At 37.5% G+C, this 14,732-nt stretch overlaps 2 long non-coding RNA genes across 2 annotated transcripts in view; one reads left to right on the top strand and one right to left on the bottom strand.

Moving 5' to 3' along the window:
* The window catches only part of LOC309634622, a 333,842-nt gene that overhangs the window by 36,691 nt on the left and 282,419 nt on the right, over nucleotides 1-14,732 (top strand). The window lies entirely within an intron of this gene.
* LOC309634640 overlaps nucleotides 1-14,732 on the bottom strand; it is a 170,694-nt gene that overhangs the window by 69,179 nt on the left and 86,783 nt on the right. The gene's annotated exons all lie outside the window — the stretch shown is intronic.

Genomic DNA, 14,732 nt, shown 5'->3' with positions numbered 1-14,732 from the left:
GTAAGCCATGTCTAGATTTCTAACATTCAGAAACTGTGTGAGATTCTTTTTTTTTTGCTTTAGAGTGCTAAATTTTGGGACAATTTTTTACATAGCAACAGATAAGTAATGCAACTGTGAATTTACATCTCCATCAGACCTCTATCCGGAACCCCAGACTTGAATATCCAACTGTCTACTTGCTATCTCTACCTAGATGTCTAATAGACATCTTGATTTCAACATGTTTAAAGCTAAACTCATTCTCCTTGTTCTCATTCTTCTAAAGTTCAAGATAACTTTCCCGTGCCAGCTGCTATGTTCCTTGACTTCTGTCTTTTACACTCTATCCCCAATCTATTAGGGAATTCTTTTGGCTCTACTTGAAGACTATATCCTGAGTTGACCACTTCTCACCACCTCACTGCTACCATTCTAGGACAAGTCACTCTCATTTCTTTGCGGATCATTTCAAGGAACTCCCTGTTGTCTTTCAGTTTCTATCCTTGTCTCCCTCCCCCACTATATATTCTCAACACAGAAGACAGCTATCCTTTAAAAGTGTATCCTATCCTTTAAAAACTTGAGTCAAATTTCCAGCTTAGATACTGGTGGAGTTGCTTGTATTGCACTGACTTTCTTGCAGATAGCAATTATAAACCCTGGACAAAATATTTTTTAAAAAGCAGTTAAATCCCTCTCAGTGTCTGCCTATTTCGGATTAGCACTGGAGCATAATCCAAAGTAAGGAGACGCTGAGAGGGATTTAACATTGGAAAGAAGGGTACCATCCTGGGTAACAGCCACATTTAAAGGCTTTTTTCCTGATGGCAATACCCAATTAATGTGTGGTGCAGTTGGATAAAACTACTGTCTTATGGCTTCTAAGAAGTATAAAACTACTGTCTAGTGGCTTATAAGAAGCCACTGTCTTCTTGACTTGTAATTTTATTACAAGGTAGGAGCTACCAGAGTGACTGGAAATTAAGGGGAGAAAGCCCAGAAAAGGAGCCACAGACACAGGACCCCCAAATCTGTTTTTGGGGTCCTGCAAAACTCCCCCCCAACCTGTGGACGATTTCCTGAAGTTCATATATAGTAAGCATTACATTAAGGAGTCCAAATCAACAACGTGGTGGCTGAAAAAGTTAAGCATAAATTTCAGCTCTGGACCCATATTGGGAAGACAGGTTTAGAGCCGAGTCCTGCCAAGTAAAAGGGACCTGGTAAATATCACAGACTTTCCATTGAAACCCAGGAAATTCCCCATATTAGATGCAAATACTATGTTCCCTGATTTGCCCAAGTGCTAAGAGCAAAATGGAAATAAATATGTTCCAACAAAGCATAAAACCAACACTTCAAAAATTCAATGTGATCAGCCAGTAATTTAACTATCAGAAAAAAAAAAATCACCACTTTTCACAGGAAGAAAACAGAATTCAGAGTCTCAGTTCACAATACCAAGAGTACAATAAAAAATTTATTAGATATAGGAAAATGTGAGTTATTATCAAGGATGAACGCAATCAATATCAGTAGACCACTGATAATTAGTAGACAATTAACAGTAAATGACATTTAAGTATCTATTATAAGGACTTAATTTAAAAGATAGTCACAATGAGAGTGAACAGATGGGAATTATTGGTAGAGAAATGAAAGCTATAAAAAAATCAAAAAGAATTCCTACAAATGAAAAATTTAGCATCTGAAATAAGTTCTGTGGATGAATTTAGTAGAAGATTGGAGTTAGCAGATAAAATGTTTTGGTAGGCAGAATAATAGCTCTGTAAAGATGTTCACATCCTAATCCCTGGAACGTGTAAATATGTAACTGTGATATTATGATTTATAATAAATATATATTTGATCTTGGTCCCAGTTTCTAGCTCAGAGCTCCTAAAACTCTTGGAATTTCCTAAGTGATAAGAGTGATAAAGGTGAAATGTGTGTCTTTTGTTATTCATAACAAGCCCCTTTCAACCACACCTGAGTTTATATTACTGAGGCGAATTTTGAAAAGTCCCTAGGTACGCTAAGGATGGGGGCTGGTTACCAGGGGAACCAACCTTGATTAGAGAGTTGGAACTTTCAGTCCCAGGCTCTAACCTCTTGGGAAGGGAGAGGGGCTGGAGGTTGAGTTAATCTCCAACAGCCAATGATTTAATCAATCACGCCTATGTGATGAAAGCTCTGTAAAAATCCAAAAGGATGAGATTCAGAGAGTTCTCAGGTTGGTGAACTCGTAAAGGTGCTGGGAGAGTGGTATGCCCAGAGAAGGAATGGAAGCTCCTTGGCCCTTTCCCACATACCTTCCCCTAGGTATCTCTTCCATCTGGCTGTTTCTGAGTTATTTTTTAAATAATAAATTTGTAATCTAGTAAGTAAAATGTGTTCCTGAGTTTTGTGAGCCAATCTAGCAAATTAATCAAGCCTGAGGTAGGGGTCCTGGGAACCTCTGAATTATAGCCAGTTGGTCAGAAGCATAGGTAACAACAACCTGGACTTGCAGTTGGCATTCGAAATGGGGGGCAGGCGTGTAGGACTGAGCCCTCAACTTATGGGATCTGATGCTATCTCCAGGTAGGTAATGTCATAATTGAGTTAAATTGTAAGACACCTAGCTGGTGTCACAGAATTGCTTTGTGTGTAGAAACTACCCTGCACCCCTTCTCCGCCTCCCCTTCCACCACCACCCCCCCCCCCGCCGACACATTTGGTGAACAGAAGTATTGAGTGTGAGTAATATTAAAAGAGTCACACAGGAGGAAGTGAGCTTTTCCTTTACAGTAACTTTCCATGGCAAAAGGAATTTTGCACATGAAATTAAGACTACAAACTTCAAAATACAGAGATTATCCTGAATTATCTATGTGGTCCCAATGTAATCGCATGGGTCTTTAAAGGTGGAAGTGGGTCATAGATTTGAGAAAATGGAAGAAGACAGGAAAGATCTGAAGTGTGAGAGACATGTCACCAAATATTGATGAATTTGAAGATAGAGAAAGGGGCCCACATGCTAGGGCAGGCAGGGAACCTGTAAAGCTGGGAATGACCCTCAGCTGACAGTGAGCAAAGAAACAGGGACCTCAGTTTCACAAACACAAGGAACTGAACTGTGCCCACAACCTGCATGGATTTACCTAGAGCTTCCATAAAAGAAGACAGCCTTGCTGATACCCTGATTTTAGCCTGGTGAAACCTGCGTCGGATATTTGACCCACAAAACTGTAGGATAATACATGTATGTGGGTCTAAGCTTCTAAATTTATGGTAATTCGTTATGGCACCAATTGAAAACTAATACAAAAAGGTCAATAAACTTCAAAATAGATAAATATAAAAAGAAAGAAGGGGCAGATAATTATTTTTTTAAAATACTGGCCAAAAATTCCCCAAATTTGTTCAGAAACATAAGCTTATAGGACCAAAAACTTGAATAACTCCCAGCAAGATAAATACAAAATAAACTACCTTAGGCACATCATTATAAAACTTCTGCAAACCAAACATAAAGACAAAATATTGAAAGCAGCCAGACAAAAAGAAATTATACACAGGGGAACAATTATATAAATGATGGCTGAATTATCATCAGAAACAGCAAAGACCAGGAGACTATAGACACACTTTACATTTTCAGCAAATGGTGTTGGAGCCATTGGATAAATATATGTTAAAAAAGGAATCATGACTCCCCCTCATGCCACAAACAAAAATAAATTCATGATGGGTTATAGCCTTAAATGTATATGCTAAAACATGAAAGAATATAATCATAAATTACACTTCATCCAAATAAATATATTTTGCTAATTAAAATATACAAATAAGAGAGGAAAAAGTCATACTATGGACTGGGAGAATATATTCGCAATACATATATCCAACAAAGAAATTATATCCAGGATATTTAAAGAATTCCCTCAAACCCTTAAGAAGCCAAATAATCCTTTAAAGTGATTAAAGGAATTAGGTAGATATCTCACAAAGGAAGATACATGATGGTCAAAAAGTATATGAGAAGGTGTTGACATTACAAATCATCAGGGAAATGCAAATTAAATCACAATGATTTACCATTATACATCGACCAGAAAAAAAAATTTTCAGTGTCCAGTACTGCCAAGGATGTGGAACAACTGGAACTCATACATTGCCAATGGCAGGGTAATGTGATACAAGTGCTTTGGAAAATTTATTGGTAGTTTCCTATAAAGTTAAACATATAACAATCACTCAGCAATTCTACTCCTAGGTATTAACCTTAGAGAAATAAAAATGTGTCTTCAAAACGACTTGTATGAGAAGCAGCTATATACCTAATTGCCAAAAAAAAGGATATAACTCAAATGTCCATCAACAGGATTACAAATAGCAAATTATAGTATTTGTACAATGAAATACCACTCAGAAGTAAAAAAGAATCAGCTGCTGATACAAATGACAACATGGAGGAATCCCAAAAACACTATGTTAAGTGAAAGAAGCGAGACAAAATGAGTAAGCAAACAGAAACAAACAAAAAAAAAAACCCACACATCTTGTTTGATTCTATATATTTATTAATTTATTTTAAAATTGAAGGATAGTTGACTTACAGTATTAGTTTCAAGTGTACAACATAGTGATTTGATATTTTTATAGATTATGTACCATACAAAGTTATTACAATATTATTGACTATGTTATTGACTATATTGAATGTGCTATACATTACATCCCTTTGACTCATTTATTTTATAACTGGTAGTTTGTACCTCTTGCTCCCCTTCACCTAGTTCACCAATCCACCCACCCACTTCCCCTCTGGCAACCATTAGTGTGTTCTCTGTATCTGTAGTCTGTTTCTGTTTTGTTATATTTATTCATTCAACATACAGGTGAAAACATAAAGCATTTGTCTTTTTCTGTCTGATGTATTTCACTTAGCATAATACCCTCCTGTGCATCCATATTGTTACAAATGGCAAGATTTCATTCTTTTTTATGGCTGAGTACTATTCCATTGTATATATATGCTACTTGTTTATCCATTCATCTGTTGATGGACACTTAGGTTGCTTCCATATCTTGGCTACTGTCAATGAACATGGGGTACGTATATCTTTTCAAATTAGTCTTTTTGTTTCTTTGGAAAAACTGGATCGTATGATAGTTCTATTTTTAATTTCTTGAGGAAGCTCCATACTAGTTTCCATAGTGGCTGTACCAATTTACATTCCCAACAACAGGACACAAGGATTCCCTTTTCTTTACATTCTTAACAACACTTGTTATTTCTTGTCTTTTTAATGATAGCCATTCTGACAGGTGTGAGATAATAACTCATTGTGGTTTTGATTTGCATTTCCTTGATGATCAGTGATGCTGAGCATCTTTTCATGTGCCTGTTGGCCATCTGTAGGTCTTCTTTGGAAAATTACCTGTTCAGATCCCCTGCCCATTTTTTAATCAGATTGTTTGTTTTTTGATGTTGAGATGTATGAGTTATTTATATTTTTTGGATTTTTATCCCTTAACAGACATACCATTTACAAATATATTCTCCCATTCTGTAGGTTACCTTTTTGTTTTGTTGATGGTTTCCTTTGCTGTGCAAAAGTTTTATAGTTTGATGTGGTCCCATTTGTTTATTTTTGCTTTTGTTGCCTTTGTTGGAGGAGACATTTAAAAAATATACTGCTAAGGCCAATTTCAAAGTGCATATTGCCTATGTTTTCTTTTATGAGTTTTATGGTTTCAGGTCTTATATTTAAGCCTTTAGTCCATTTTGAGTTTGTTTTTGTATATGGCGTGAGGAGATGTTCTAGACTGGTTCTTTTAGGTGTAGCTGTCCAGTTTTCCCAACACCATTTATTGAAAAGACTGTCTTTTCCCCATTTTATATTCTTGCCTCCTTAACTGACCATATGTGAGTGGGTTTATTTCTGGGCTGTCTATTCTGTTCCATTGATCTGTGTGTCTGTTTTTGTGCCAGTACCATACTGTATTGATTACTATAGTTTTATAGTATAGTTTGTAGTTAGGGAGTGGGATACCTCCAGCTTTGTTCCTCTTTCTCAAGATTGCTTTAGCTATTTGGGGTTCTTGCCTCTTTTACAATATACTTCATAATGTATTAGTGAGGGTGATAAACACTTCACAAGAAGACTGTAGTTACGAAAATTACTCTGGTTTACATATTTAGTGACTTCAGTCTGAACCTTAAGTCTTTTGATTTCAAGTCTCATTTCCTTTCAACTACTGTCTATGAAATTCCTGGTGTTAAATTCAGTACTAAGAAAAAGAGAGTTGGGAGGATAGAATACTCCTTGGCTTTTATTCAAAAAGTATTAGTCTTTTCCAAATCAAAATAGATTAAAAAGGAAATCAAAATTAACTGCAATCTGTATCATTGACTGCAAATGTTGCTATAAAGTACATTGTGGGTGATTGACAAAGTATAAACATGAACTCTAGATATGGATTATAATGTGATTTTGACAAATGGAATGTGACTATATAAGAATTGCCTTGTTTTCAGGAATGCACACTGAAGTATTTAGGGGTAAAGGGCCATGAAGTATGTGACTTACTCTCTCTCTCGGGTAGAGAGAGAAAATGGGGAAGTAAATATGACAAAATGTTAACGACACACGAAACTGGATAGAAAGTATAAAAGAGTTCTTTGTACTATTTTTGCAAATTTTCTGTCCAAATTATCAAATTGTTTCATGATAATAAAGTTTTTAAAAAAGGAAAAATATTGAGTGTCTACCAAGTGCCAAGAAGGCATTCTTAGAGATATTTGCAATACAAAAACAGATAGGATGCAAAAACAGATGACTTGGGCTTCCCTGGTGGCGCAGTGGTTGAGAATCTGCCTGCCAATGCAGGGGACACGGGTTCGAGCCCTGGTCTGGGAAGATCCCACATGCCACGGAGCAACTAGGCCCATGAGCCACAATTACTGAGCCTGCACGTCTGGAGCCTGTGCTCCGCACCAAGAGAGGCTGCGATAGTGAGAGGCCCGCGCACCGCGATGAAGAGTGGCCCCCGCTTGCCGCAACTGGAGAAAGCCCTCGCACAGAAACAAAGACCCAACACAGCCATAAATAAATAAATAAATAAATAAATAAATAAATAAATAAATAAATAAACCCAAAGTTTAAAAAAAAAAAACAGATGACTTCAGGAAGTTTTAAGCCCTGTGTGAAAACAGGAAATTAAACAGGAGTTACAAAATGGTGTCACAAGTGCTATAATCTAAATAGCTCTACTGTACCTTTTCCTAAGTAAAGCTGGTTGTATTCCCCAGATTCATCTGCCCTCCCAAAAGACAGTAGAGGATTCTCCACTTTAGTATGTTACTTTAACCCTTAGCCTTGACCTTTATTCCTGGCCACTGATTTTCCTATGTGATTGACCATCAAAATGATCACACTCTCAACCCATTGATGCTGGCCTGTGACCTCTATTTGCTGCAGAAGAAGAATCTCAGGATATGCAACATACATGTGGGTAGATTAAACTTGTAACTATGGGGTTTAGGTCTTCTAGACTTTGGGTTTTTTGGGTGTTTTTTAAAAAAATTATTTATTTAATTTATTTATTTTGGGCTGCATTGGGTCTTTGTTGCTGCGCATGAGCTTTCTCTAGCTGCGGCGAGCGGGGGCTACTCTTCGTTGCGGTGCGTGGGCTTCTCATTGCGGTGACTTCTCTTGTTGCGGAACATGGGCTCTAGGCGCAGGGGTTTCAGTAGTTGTGGCTCGCAGGCTCTAGAGCACAGGCTCAGTAGTTGTGGCACACGGGCTTAGTTGCTCCGTGGCATGTGGGATCTTCCCGGACCAGGGCTCGAACCCGTGTCCCCTGCATTGGCAGGCGGATTCTTAACCACTGCGCCCCCAGGGAAGCCCTCTTCTAGACTTTGAATACTAACTAGACTGTAACTTTTGGTACCTGACATTCAAAGAACTATTCTGTTCACTGGAACAATTCCAGCACCTCACTCTCATGTTTTCAATGAGGCAGGAAAATGGAATGGTTCAATAAAGAAGCATATCAGAACAACTGTCTGCAGGAGAGAAAAAATGTGAAACCTTCACCCCTGTCCCCATTTAGAATCACTGTGCATAAGGAGAGTTATTACGGATAGTGCTGTGTAGTGATGTAAAAAGCAGCAAAGCAAAATACAGGTTGGCACTCACTGATCTAGTCTAGTTCACAGGTAAGGAAACTTTTACCAAGAAAGGTAAAACATCTTAACCGAGATTATGCAACTGGTACGTTGAACTCTATGAAATCAACATTTTTGTAGGTTAAAAAAACTGTCTAATAATGGTGACTTTATATAGTTAAAAATAATAATGTTATGCTTGGTCTTCATACTCCTAGGGAAGGGCCTTTCTAGTAGACCATGCTTTTTCCTTGATATAGAAAACAAAGTACTTTCTGAAAGATTCTCCAATGACAGATATGCTGTTTAAATTGAACCATTTTCTTGATAGCCAGGGCCCTCATATATGGTCACACTCAGGGTGCAAGGCACAATTTCAGGAGGCACTATTCACGTATTCCATGATGCAAGTGGCAGAATCATCACATTCTACACTGGAAAAACATTTTACACCCATACTCTTTTGAACTTGTTTCTTTTCCTTGATATCTGACATTAATATTCACTAATTATTGCTATGCCCACTTCCTGATACTAACCCTCCTTTCAAATTCCTTCCTATTTGATATTTCTCATTTTTACAGTCCTAGAAGCCTACTCGTTGCTTTTCCGTTGGTAGCTTATTTCCCTCACATGGCTCTGTATCCCTCCCCGCCTTCTCCTTAATGAGGATCATCCCATCTGCCCTTATTCTCTTTTCTCCATGAGCAATGTCATCAAAGTGAATCCCATCCAACGTTAATTTAAATTTACAGATTAATTTATTTATATATGGTAACTCTTATCTGAAGTGCAGAAGCAGAAACACAAAACAACATAAGAATGAGATTTCTAGGTGTTCATTTTTTTCTTAAATATTTCTTAATATGTAGACGATTGGATGTGTTTTGAATTATATTTTAAAGTCTATTTTATTTTATTTTTATACGTGCATATATGACTGAACTGATATGTTCCATGACAGTTTTCTAGAAGCAGCATGGGGGAGAAGAAAACTAGGAAAACAGAGTATGGACCAGAAGGAAAGTTAGAGACAGAATCTGAAACATGTATTTAGAAAAGTGCTGAATAACTGAGTTATGTGGAAGAAAGATCAGCAAACATGCAGAGATGTGAACTCATCCTAGCAACAGTTTCCAACCATGGCTGTAATGCCAACGATAGCTTTAGCTGAGAGCCTCTTTCATTCAGAAAACATTACTAATTCTAACATGCATTGTCGTATATAACTTTATCTTAGGTATACAAGTCCTATTTGGGAAAAAAACCCCTAAAAAACAAGTAATATTGGGTAAAAATTTGATCTATTTTTAAAAATTTCTATGTTTCACATTTTAAGTTAAACCACTAGATTTTTTTTTTCAGCAAAACTAGGACCAATTTGATGTTTTATTGATTTAGAAATATCATGCTTTCTCAGACTTTACATGCTATGCTTTGATGGCCTGACTGCTGGGTGTTATATTTTAGCACAAAGCCTTAATAACACTCTTGGGGATGGAAGGTCTGTTGCTCTTTTGTTATTGCTGTTTGTTTGTTTGTCTATCATTTTTTTTCCTGACTAGAAAGTCAATAGATATGTGCATTTGGTTGCAGGTTACCAACTACAGGCTGAAAATAGTTTTGTAAGACATACTTTATTTTTCCTTTTTCTTCCTTTCATCGAGATCTGGCATAGATAACAAACATTTGTAAAGAATAAACACTGGGGAAAGAAAAAACCATAAAGTTTTTAAAAATATATATATAAAACGTTGGAAAGAGTCCCCTTGTGAATTGTTATAGAACTTTATGGTAACTTTTGTTTAAATTCATGGGTTTATTAGAAGTTACTAATTGGATGTTCAGATCCAGTCCTTTATTTTTATAAGAATTTTATCTACATTCCATTCACTTATGAAAAACACATTTTCCTAACTCACCTACTTTAACAGCAGGACTCAAAATGCCTTAGGAAAGGAAAGTGAGTGCTGAGAAAGACTTTGCCTTAAAAGGGGATTTTGGTTGGCATACTGTTCAACAAGACATAGATTAAAATGGCCAGACATCCTGGATTGTCTTTTCCAATTTTAATTCAATTCACTTTAACAAATAGTTTTCTAATGGTCTAAAAATTATAAGACACTGGATTGGACTGGGCAGGAAATAAACATATGGGATATCCTTTTCCCCCTAAGTAGTTTAGTTTGGTTTTGGGGGAGGCAATAAAACTTGTACATATGTAGCTGTTAGAGGAAGCAAGAGTAAATGGGCTTTGTTAAAGAGCTATCAGTACGGTGCTATAATGTAACAAGCCCAAATAGATGTCATTCTTTTAGGACTGAGAGGGTTATTAAGCCTTCAGGGAGGGAGCTATTTTTGAAATAAACATTGGAAAAAATTAAGTTTTTAAAAGCAGAGAAAGAAAGGCATATCAGAAGGAGGGAAAAGTGTGAACCAAATGCAGTTTTAATTTTGCCAGCGAGTAGGGGGCTTATAATGGCTTTTGATAGAGATTGGAGTTGTGTTTTAGGCAGTGAAGTTTAAGATGAAGTTCGGACAAACACCTCAGCAGATCACATAGGATTCCATGGGTATTTTTCATTGGGTGAAATGTATCAAGGTCTTAATATAAATCTCTTTATAATCTGGACCCAATCTATTTACTCTAGCACCTTTTTCTTTTCTTTTTTTTTTTTTTTAAACTTTTGGATTTTTATAATTTTATTTATTTATTTATTTATTTATGGCTGTGTTGGGTCTTCGTTTCTGTGTGAGGGCTTTCTCTAGTTGCGGCAAGCAGGGGCCACTCTTCATCGCGATGCGCGGGCCTCTCACTATCGCGGCCTCTCTTGTTGCGGAGCACAGGCTCCAGACGCGCAGGCTCAGTAGTTGTGGCTCACGGGCCTAGTTGCTCCGCGGCATGTGGGATCTTCCCAGACCAGGGCTCGAACCCGTGTCCCCTGCATTGGCAGGCAGATTCTCAACCACTGCGCCACCAGGGAAGCCCTAGCACCTTTTTCTAACACACCAAGATTAAAAGTAGAACCTAGGGAAACTCTAAAATATAAAGGATGGACACAGAATTATAAGTGAAAAAAAATGGCTGAGAAGAAACAACAGTATGAAAAAAATATGGAGGAAATAAACTATGAGAGAATAATGTAAGAACATGTTTCAGCTCAGTTTTTGAGACTAGAATAATCCTGACACCAGAACTGGATAAGGACAATAACAAAGAAAATTGCCAGTAAATGTTCCTTATCAACATGGACTAAAAAATTCTGAGTTGAGTTATATATAACTGGAAATCAGTTATATATAGAAAGAAAAATGACCGTGTGAAGTTTATTCCAGGAGTGCAAGGATGGTTTAAAGTTTGAAAATCGATCAGTGTAATTCATCACATTAATAGAATATGATGGTCTCAGTAGATGCAAAGAAATATCTGATAAAATTCAACACCCATTTATGATAAAAATTCTCAGCAAGCCAGAAATTTAAGGACACTTTCTTAATCAAACAAAGGATATCTGCAGTTCAGAAACAGTTGCTACAGCCATTTGGAAAGTATTTTCATGCAATGATGTTGGGCGGGGGTGGGGGAGGGGAGCTAAAGCCTGTCTAAAAAGGAATGAAGAACAGGGGAATTCAATGTAAACTGTACAAGCCTTGGCTATGATGGGAAAAGGAGAAAAGGGTGATAGTTCCAGGAGGGTAGTAGGAAGGTGTTTTTTGGGTTTTATTTATTTTTGATACTTTGAAAATTGGAGAAAATGAACTATTTATCATTACCTAAATAGACCATGCAGTTTTACTCCCTATGCTTTGCACATTGTATATATCTGGGGACTGACAGGAAAGAGATATACACTTAAAGGGTTTAACTGGAGAGAGCTAAATATTGGGACTATTTAGAGGTACACAGGGACTTGCAGTATTAGAATGCTGTTACCACCCCTAGACCTGGAGTTGCACCCATGAGAATTATATGGTCTAACAAGATTAACACCTTGAACTCTCTTTCTTCCCACCCTCCATTATCCTGTAGGTACCTACCACTGGCTGATCCCAACAGAAAACAGAGGGCAAGGAATCCTGGGTAATGCAGTCTGTAGGGGTCACTCTGCTAGGTCACAAAGAGATGGACAGGAAGAGATTTGGAGAGGCCAATGAAGAATAACTAGTACACACGTGTTGTTGTCTAACTATTATGCCCTTCCCTACTTTTCTATCTGGCAAAATCCCCATTACTCGTCAAGGCTCAGTTCATGAGAAATATTCTATATGGACTCACAGTGCTTCCCAGCCAAAGAGAGTTGATCTCTCTTCTATTCGTATGCATGTATCTGTGACAAAGAATATTTACTGGTGCAAGAACGTGATGGACACAGTATTAACCTGTATGGTTTATCTCATTTATCCATATAATCTTTTAAGGTAGATATATCTATTTAATCACTGAGGAATCCGAGGCTTAGCAGGTTAAATAACTTGTCCAAATGTACAGAGCTGGTGACTGGCAATTTTGCCGAGTTCATACTGCCTTCATCACTTCATGCTCCCATAATGCTTTGTGTATAGATCAGATAGAGCACTTTACCACATTCCATTTGTTGAAATTCAAGCAAGAAAAATATACATGTAGCAAATGATGATCACAGAATACAACAGGCAAGCAACTCATCCTGGCACCTTTAATCACTAGTAATGGTGTGAGTTTCTCTAAGAAGAGGGCCTTGGACTGGGGTTCAGGTTTGTTATCTGTCCCAGTGACAAATGGGATGACAGCAAAGCATGGAGTCAGAGTTCTACTATATTAGGTAGGTCTTCTTCTGTTGCAAACAATAAAAATCCTCCTTAAGGTAGTTGAAGCAACAAAAGAAAACGTATTTGTCCATATAGCTAGCAAGTCCAAAGTGAACCTGACTTAAAGTACAGATAAACAAGTCTAAGAGTTCAAGGGTTCACACAATGTCTTCAGGGCTTTTTCTCTCTCCCAATCTCTCTGTTTTATTTTCTAAAAATCTTTTCCTTGCCTATTGCTCAATTTTCTTCTGACAAGTGCTCTCTGCTGCCACTGGTAGCCTTTGGTTTACACAGCAATTTCTTAGTACACCCAGTTGAATGAGAATATCTTTCCAATATCCATTTATCAATTTGGGAAGGCATCTCTTTGGTCTTGCTTATTTGTTAAATGCTCACCCCAGGGTCAATTACTGTGATAGGGAAATTGGTCACATTAACTGGTCATGTTTGAGATACACGTCCACCACTAAGGATGGGAAAGGGAATAACTGTAGGATGCTAGAAAAATAATGAGAGTTAATGGAAAATGTGCTGGGAAGTCCACCCAGATAGCTATCACAATCTTTACCCAGTCTCCTTGCCAATTTTCAAATTAAATGCACTCTTCTTTCAAAACATGGTTTTGTTTTTTGTTTGTGTTCCAGCTCTACCATCAAGCTTTTCAGGAAATAATTAGCATGAGTCTAATTAAGAAAAGTATGGTATTTTCACCCTTATGAAAAATCTTTCTCACCATGGTTAATTCAGCACAGGGAAACTGTATTGCAGTTTACCCATATTGTCACTCTTTTAAAAGCACAAGAATGGCTTCATATTGAATGATGTGTTATACTAGTCTTCAGTTTTTTTCAGAGGACTGACATGACATGTACCTGACAACCCATTGACATGTACCTGACAATCCAAATTACTTTTCTCCTCTGCCTGCTGTATCAATATTTCTTAAACATTTTGGGTCAACAAGGATCTGATGAAAGCCGAGGACCCACACCCTAGAAAAATGCACATATAAACATACCATGAATTTTCTACAGAATCCTAGGGAGTTCACAAATCTCTAATGTGGAGAACAGTTTACAATGCGGGGAAAGCAAAGTATAGGCTTGCACATATAGTTAGTACCTTAGCTGAGGAGTGTGCAGTTTTGTAGGCTTTGTTTTTTTTTTTAACATCCTTATTGGAATATAATTGCTGTACAATGGTGTGTCAGTTTCCACTGTACAACAAAGTGAATCAGCCATACACATACATATATCCCCATATCCCCTCCCTCTTACGTCCCCCTTCCCCCCTCCCCATTCCACCCCTCTAGATGGTCACAAAGCACCTAGCTGATCCCCCTGTGCTATGCAGCTGCTTCCACCAGCCATCCACTCTACACTTGGTAGTGTATATATGTCAGTGCTACTTTCTCACTTCGTCCCAGCTTACCCTTCTCCCTCCCCTTGCTCTCAAGTCCATTCTCTACGTCTGTGTCTTTATTCCTGTCCTGCCCTTAGGTTCTTCAGAACCATTTTTTTTTTTTTTTTAGATTCCATATATATATGTGTTAGCATACGGTATTTGTTTTTCTCTTTCTGAGTTACTTCATTCTGTATGATAGAATCTAGGTCCATCCACCTCACTACAAATAACTCAATTTCATTTCTTTTTTTTTTTTTTAAATATTTATTTATTTATTTATTTGGTTGCACCAGTTCTTGGTTGTGGCAGGCAGGGTCCTTAGTTGTGGCATTCGAACTCTTAGTTGCAGCATGCATGTGGGATCTAGTTCCCTGACCAGGGAGCGAACCCGGGCCCCCTG

Source organism: Balaenoptera borealis (assembly GCF_965194805.1).
Source record: "Balaenoptera borealis genome assembly, chromosome: 9".
NCBI lineage: Eukaryota > Metazoa > Chordata > Mammalia > Artiodactyla > Balaenopteridae > Balaenoptera > Balaenoptera borealis.
This window is presented reverse-complemented; position numbering and strand designations above follow the sequence as displayed.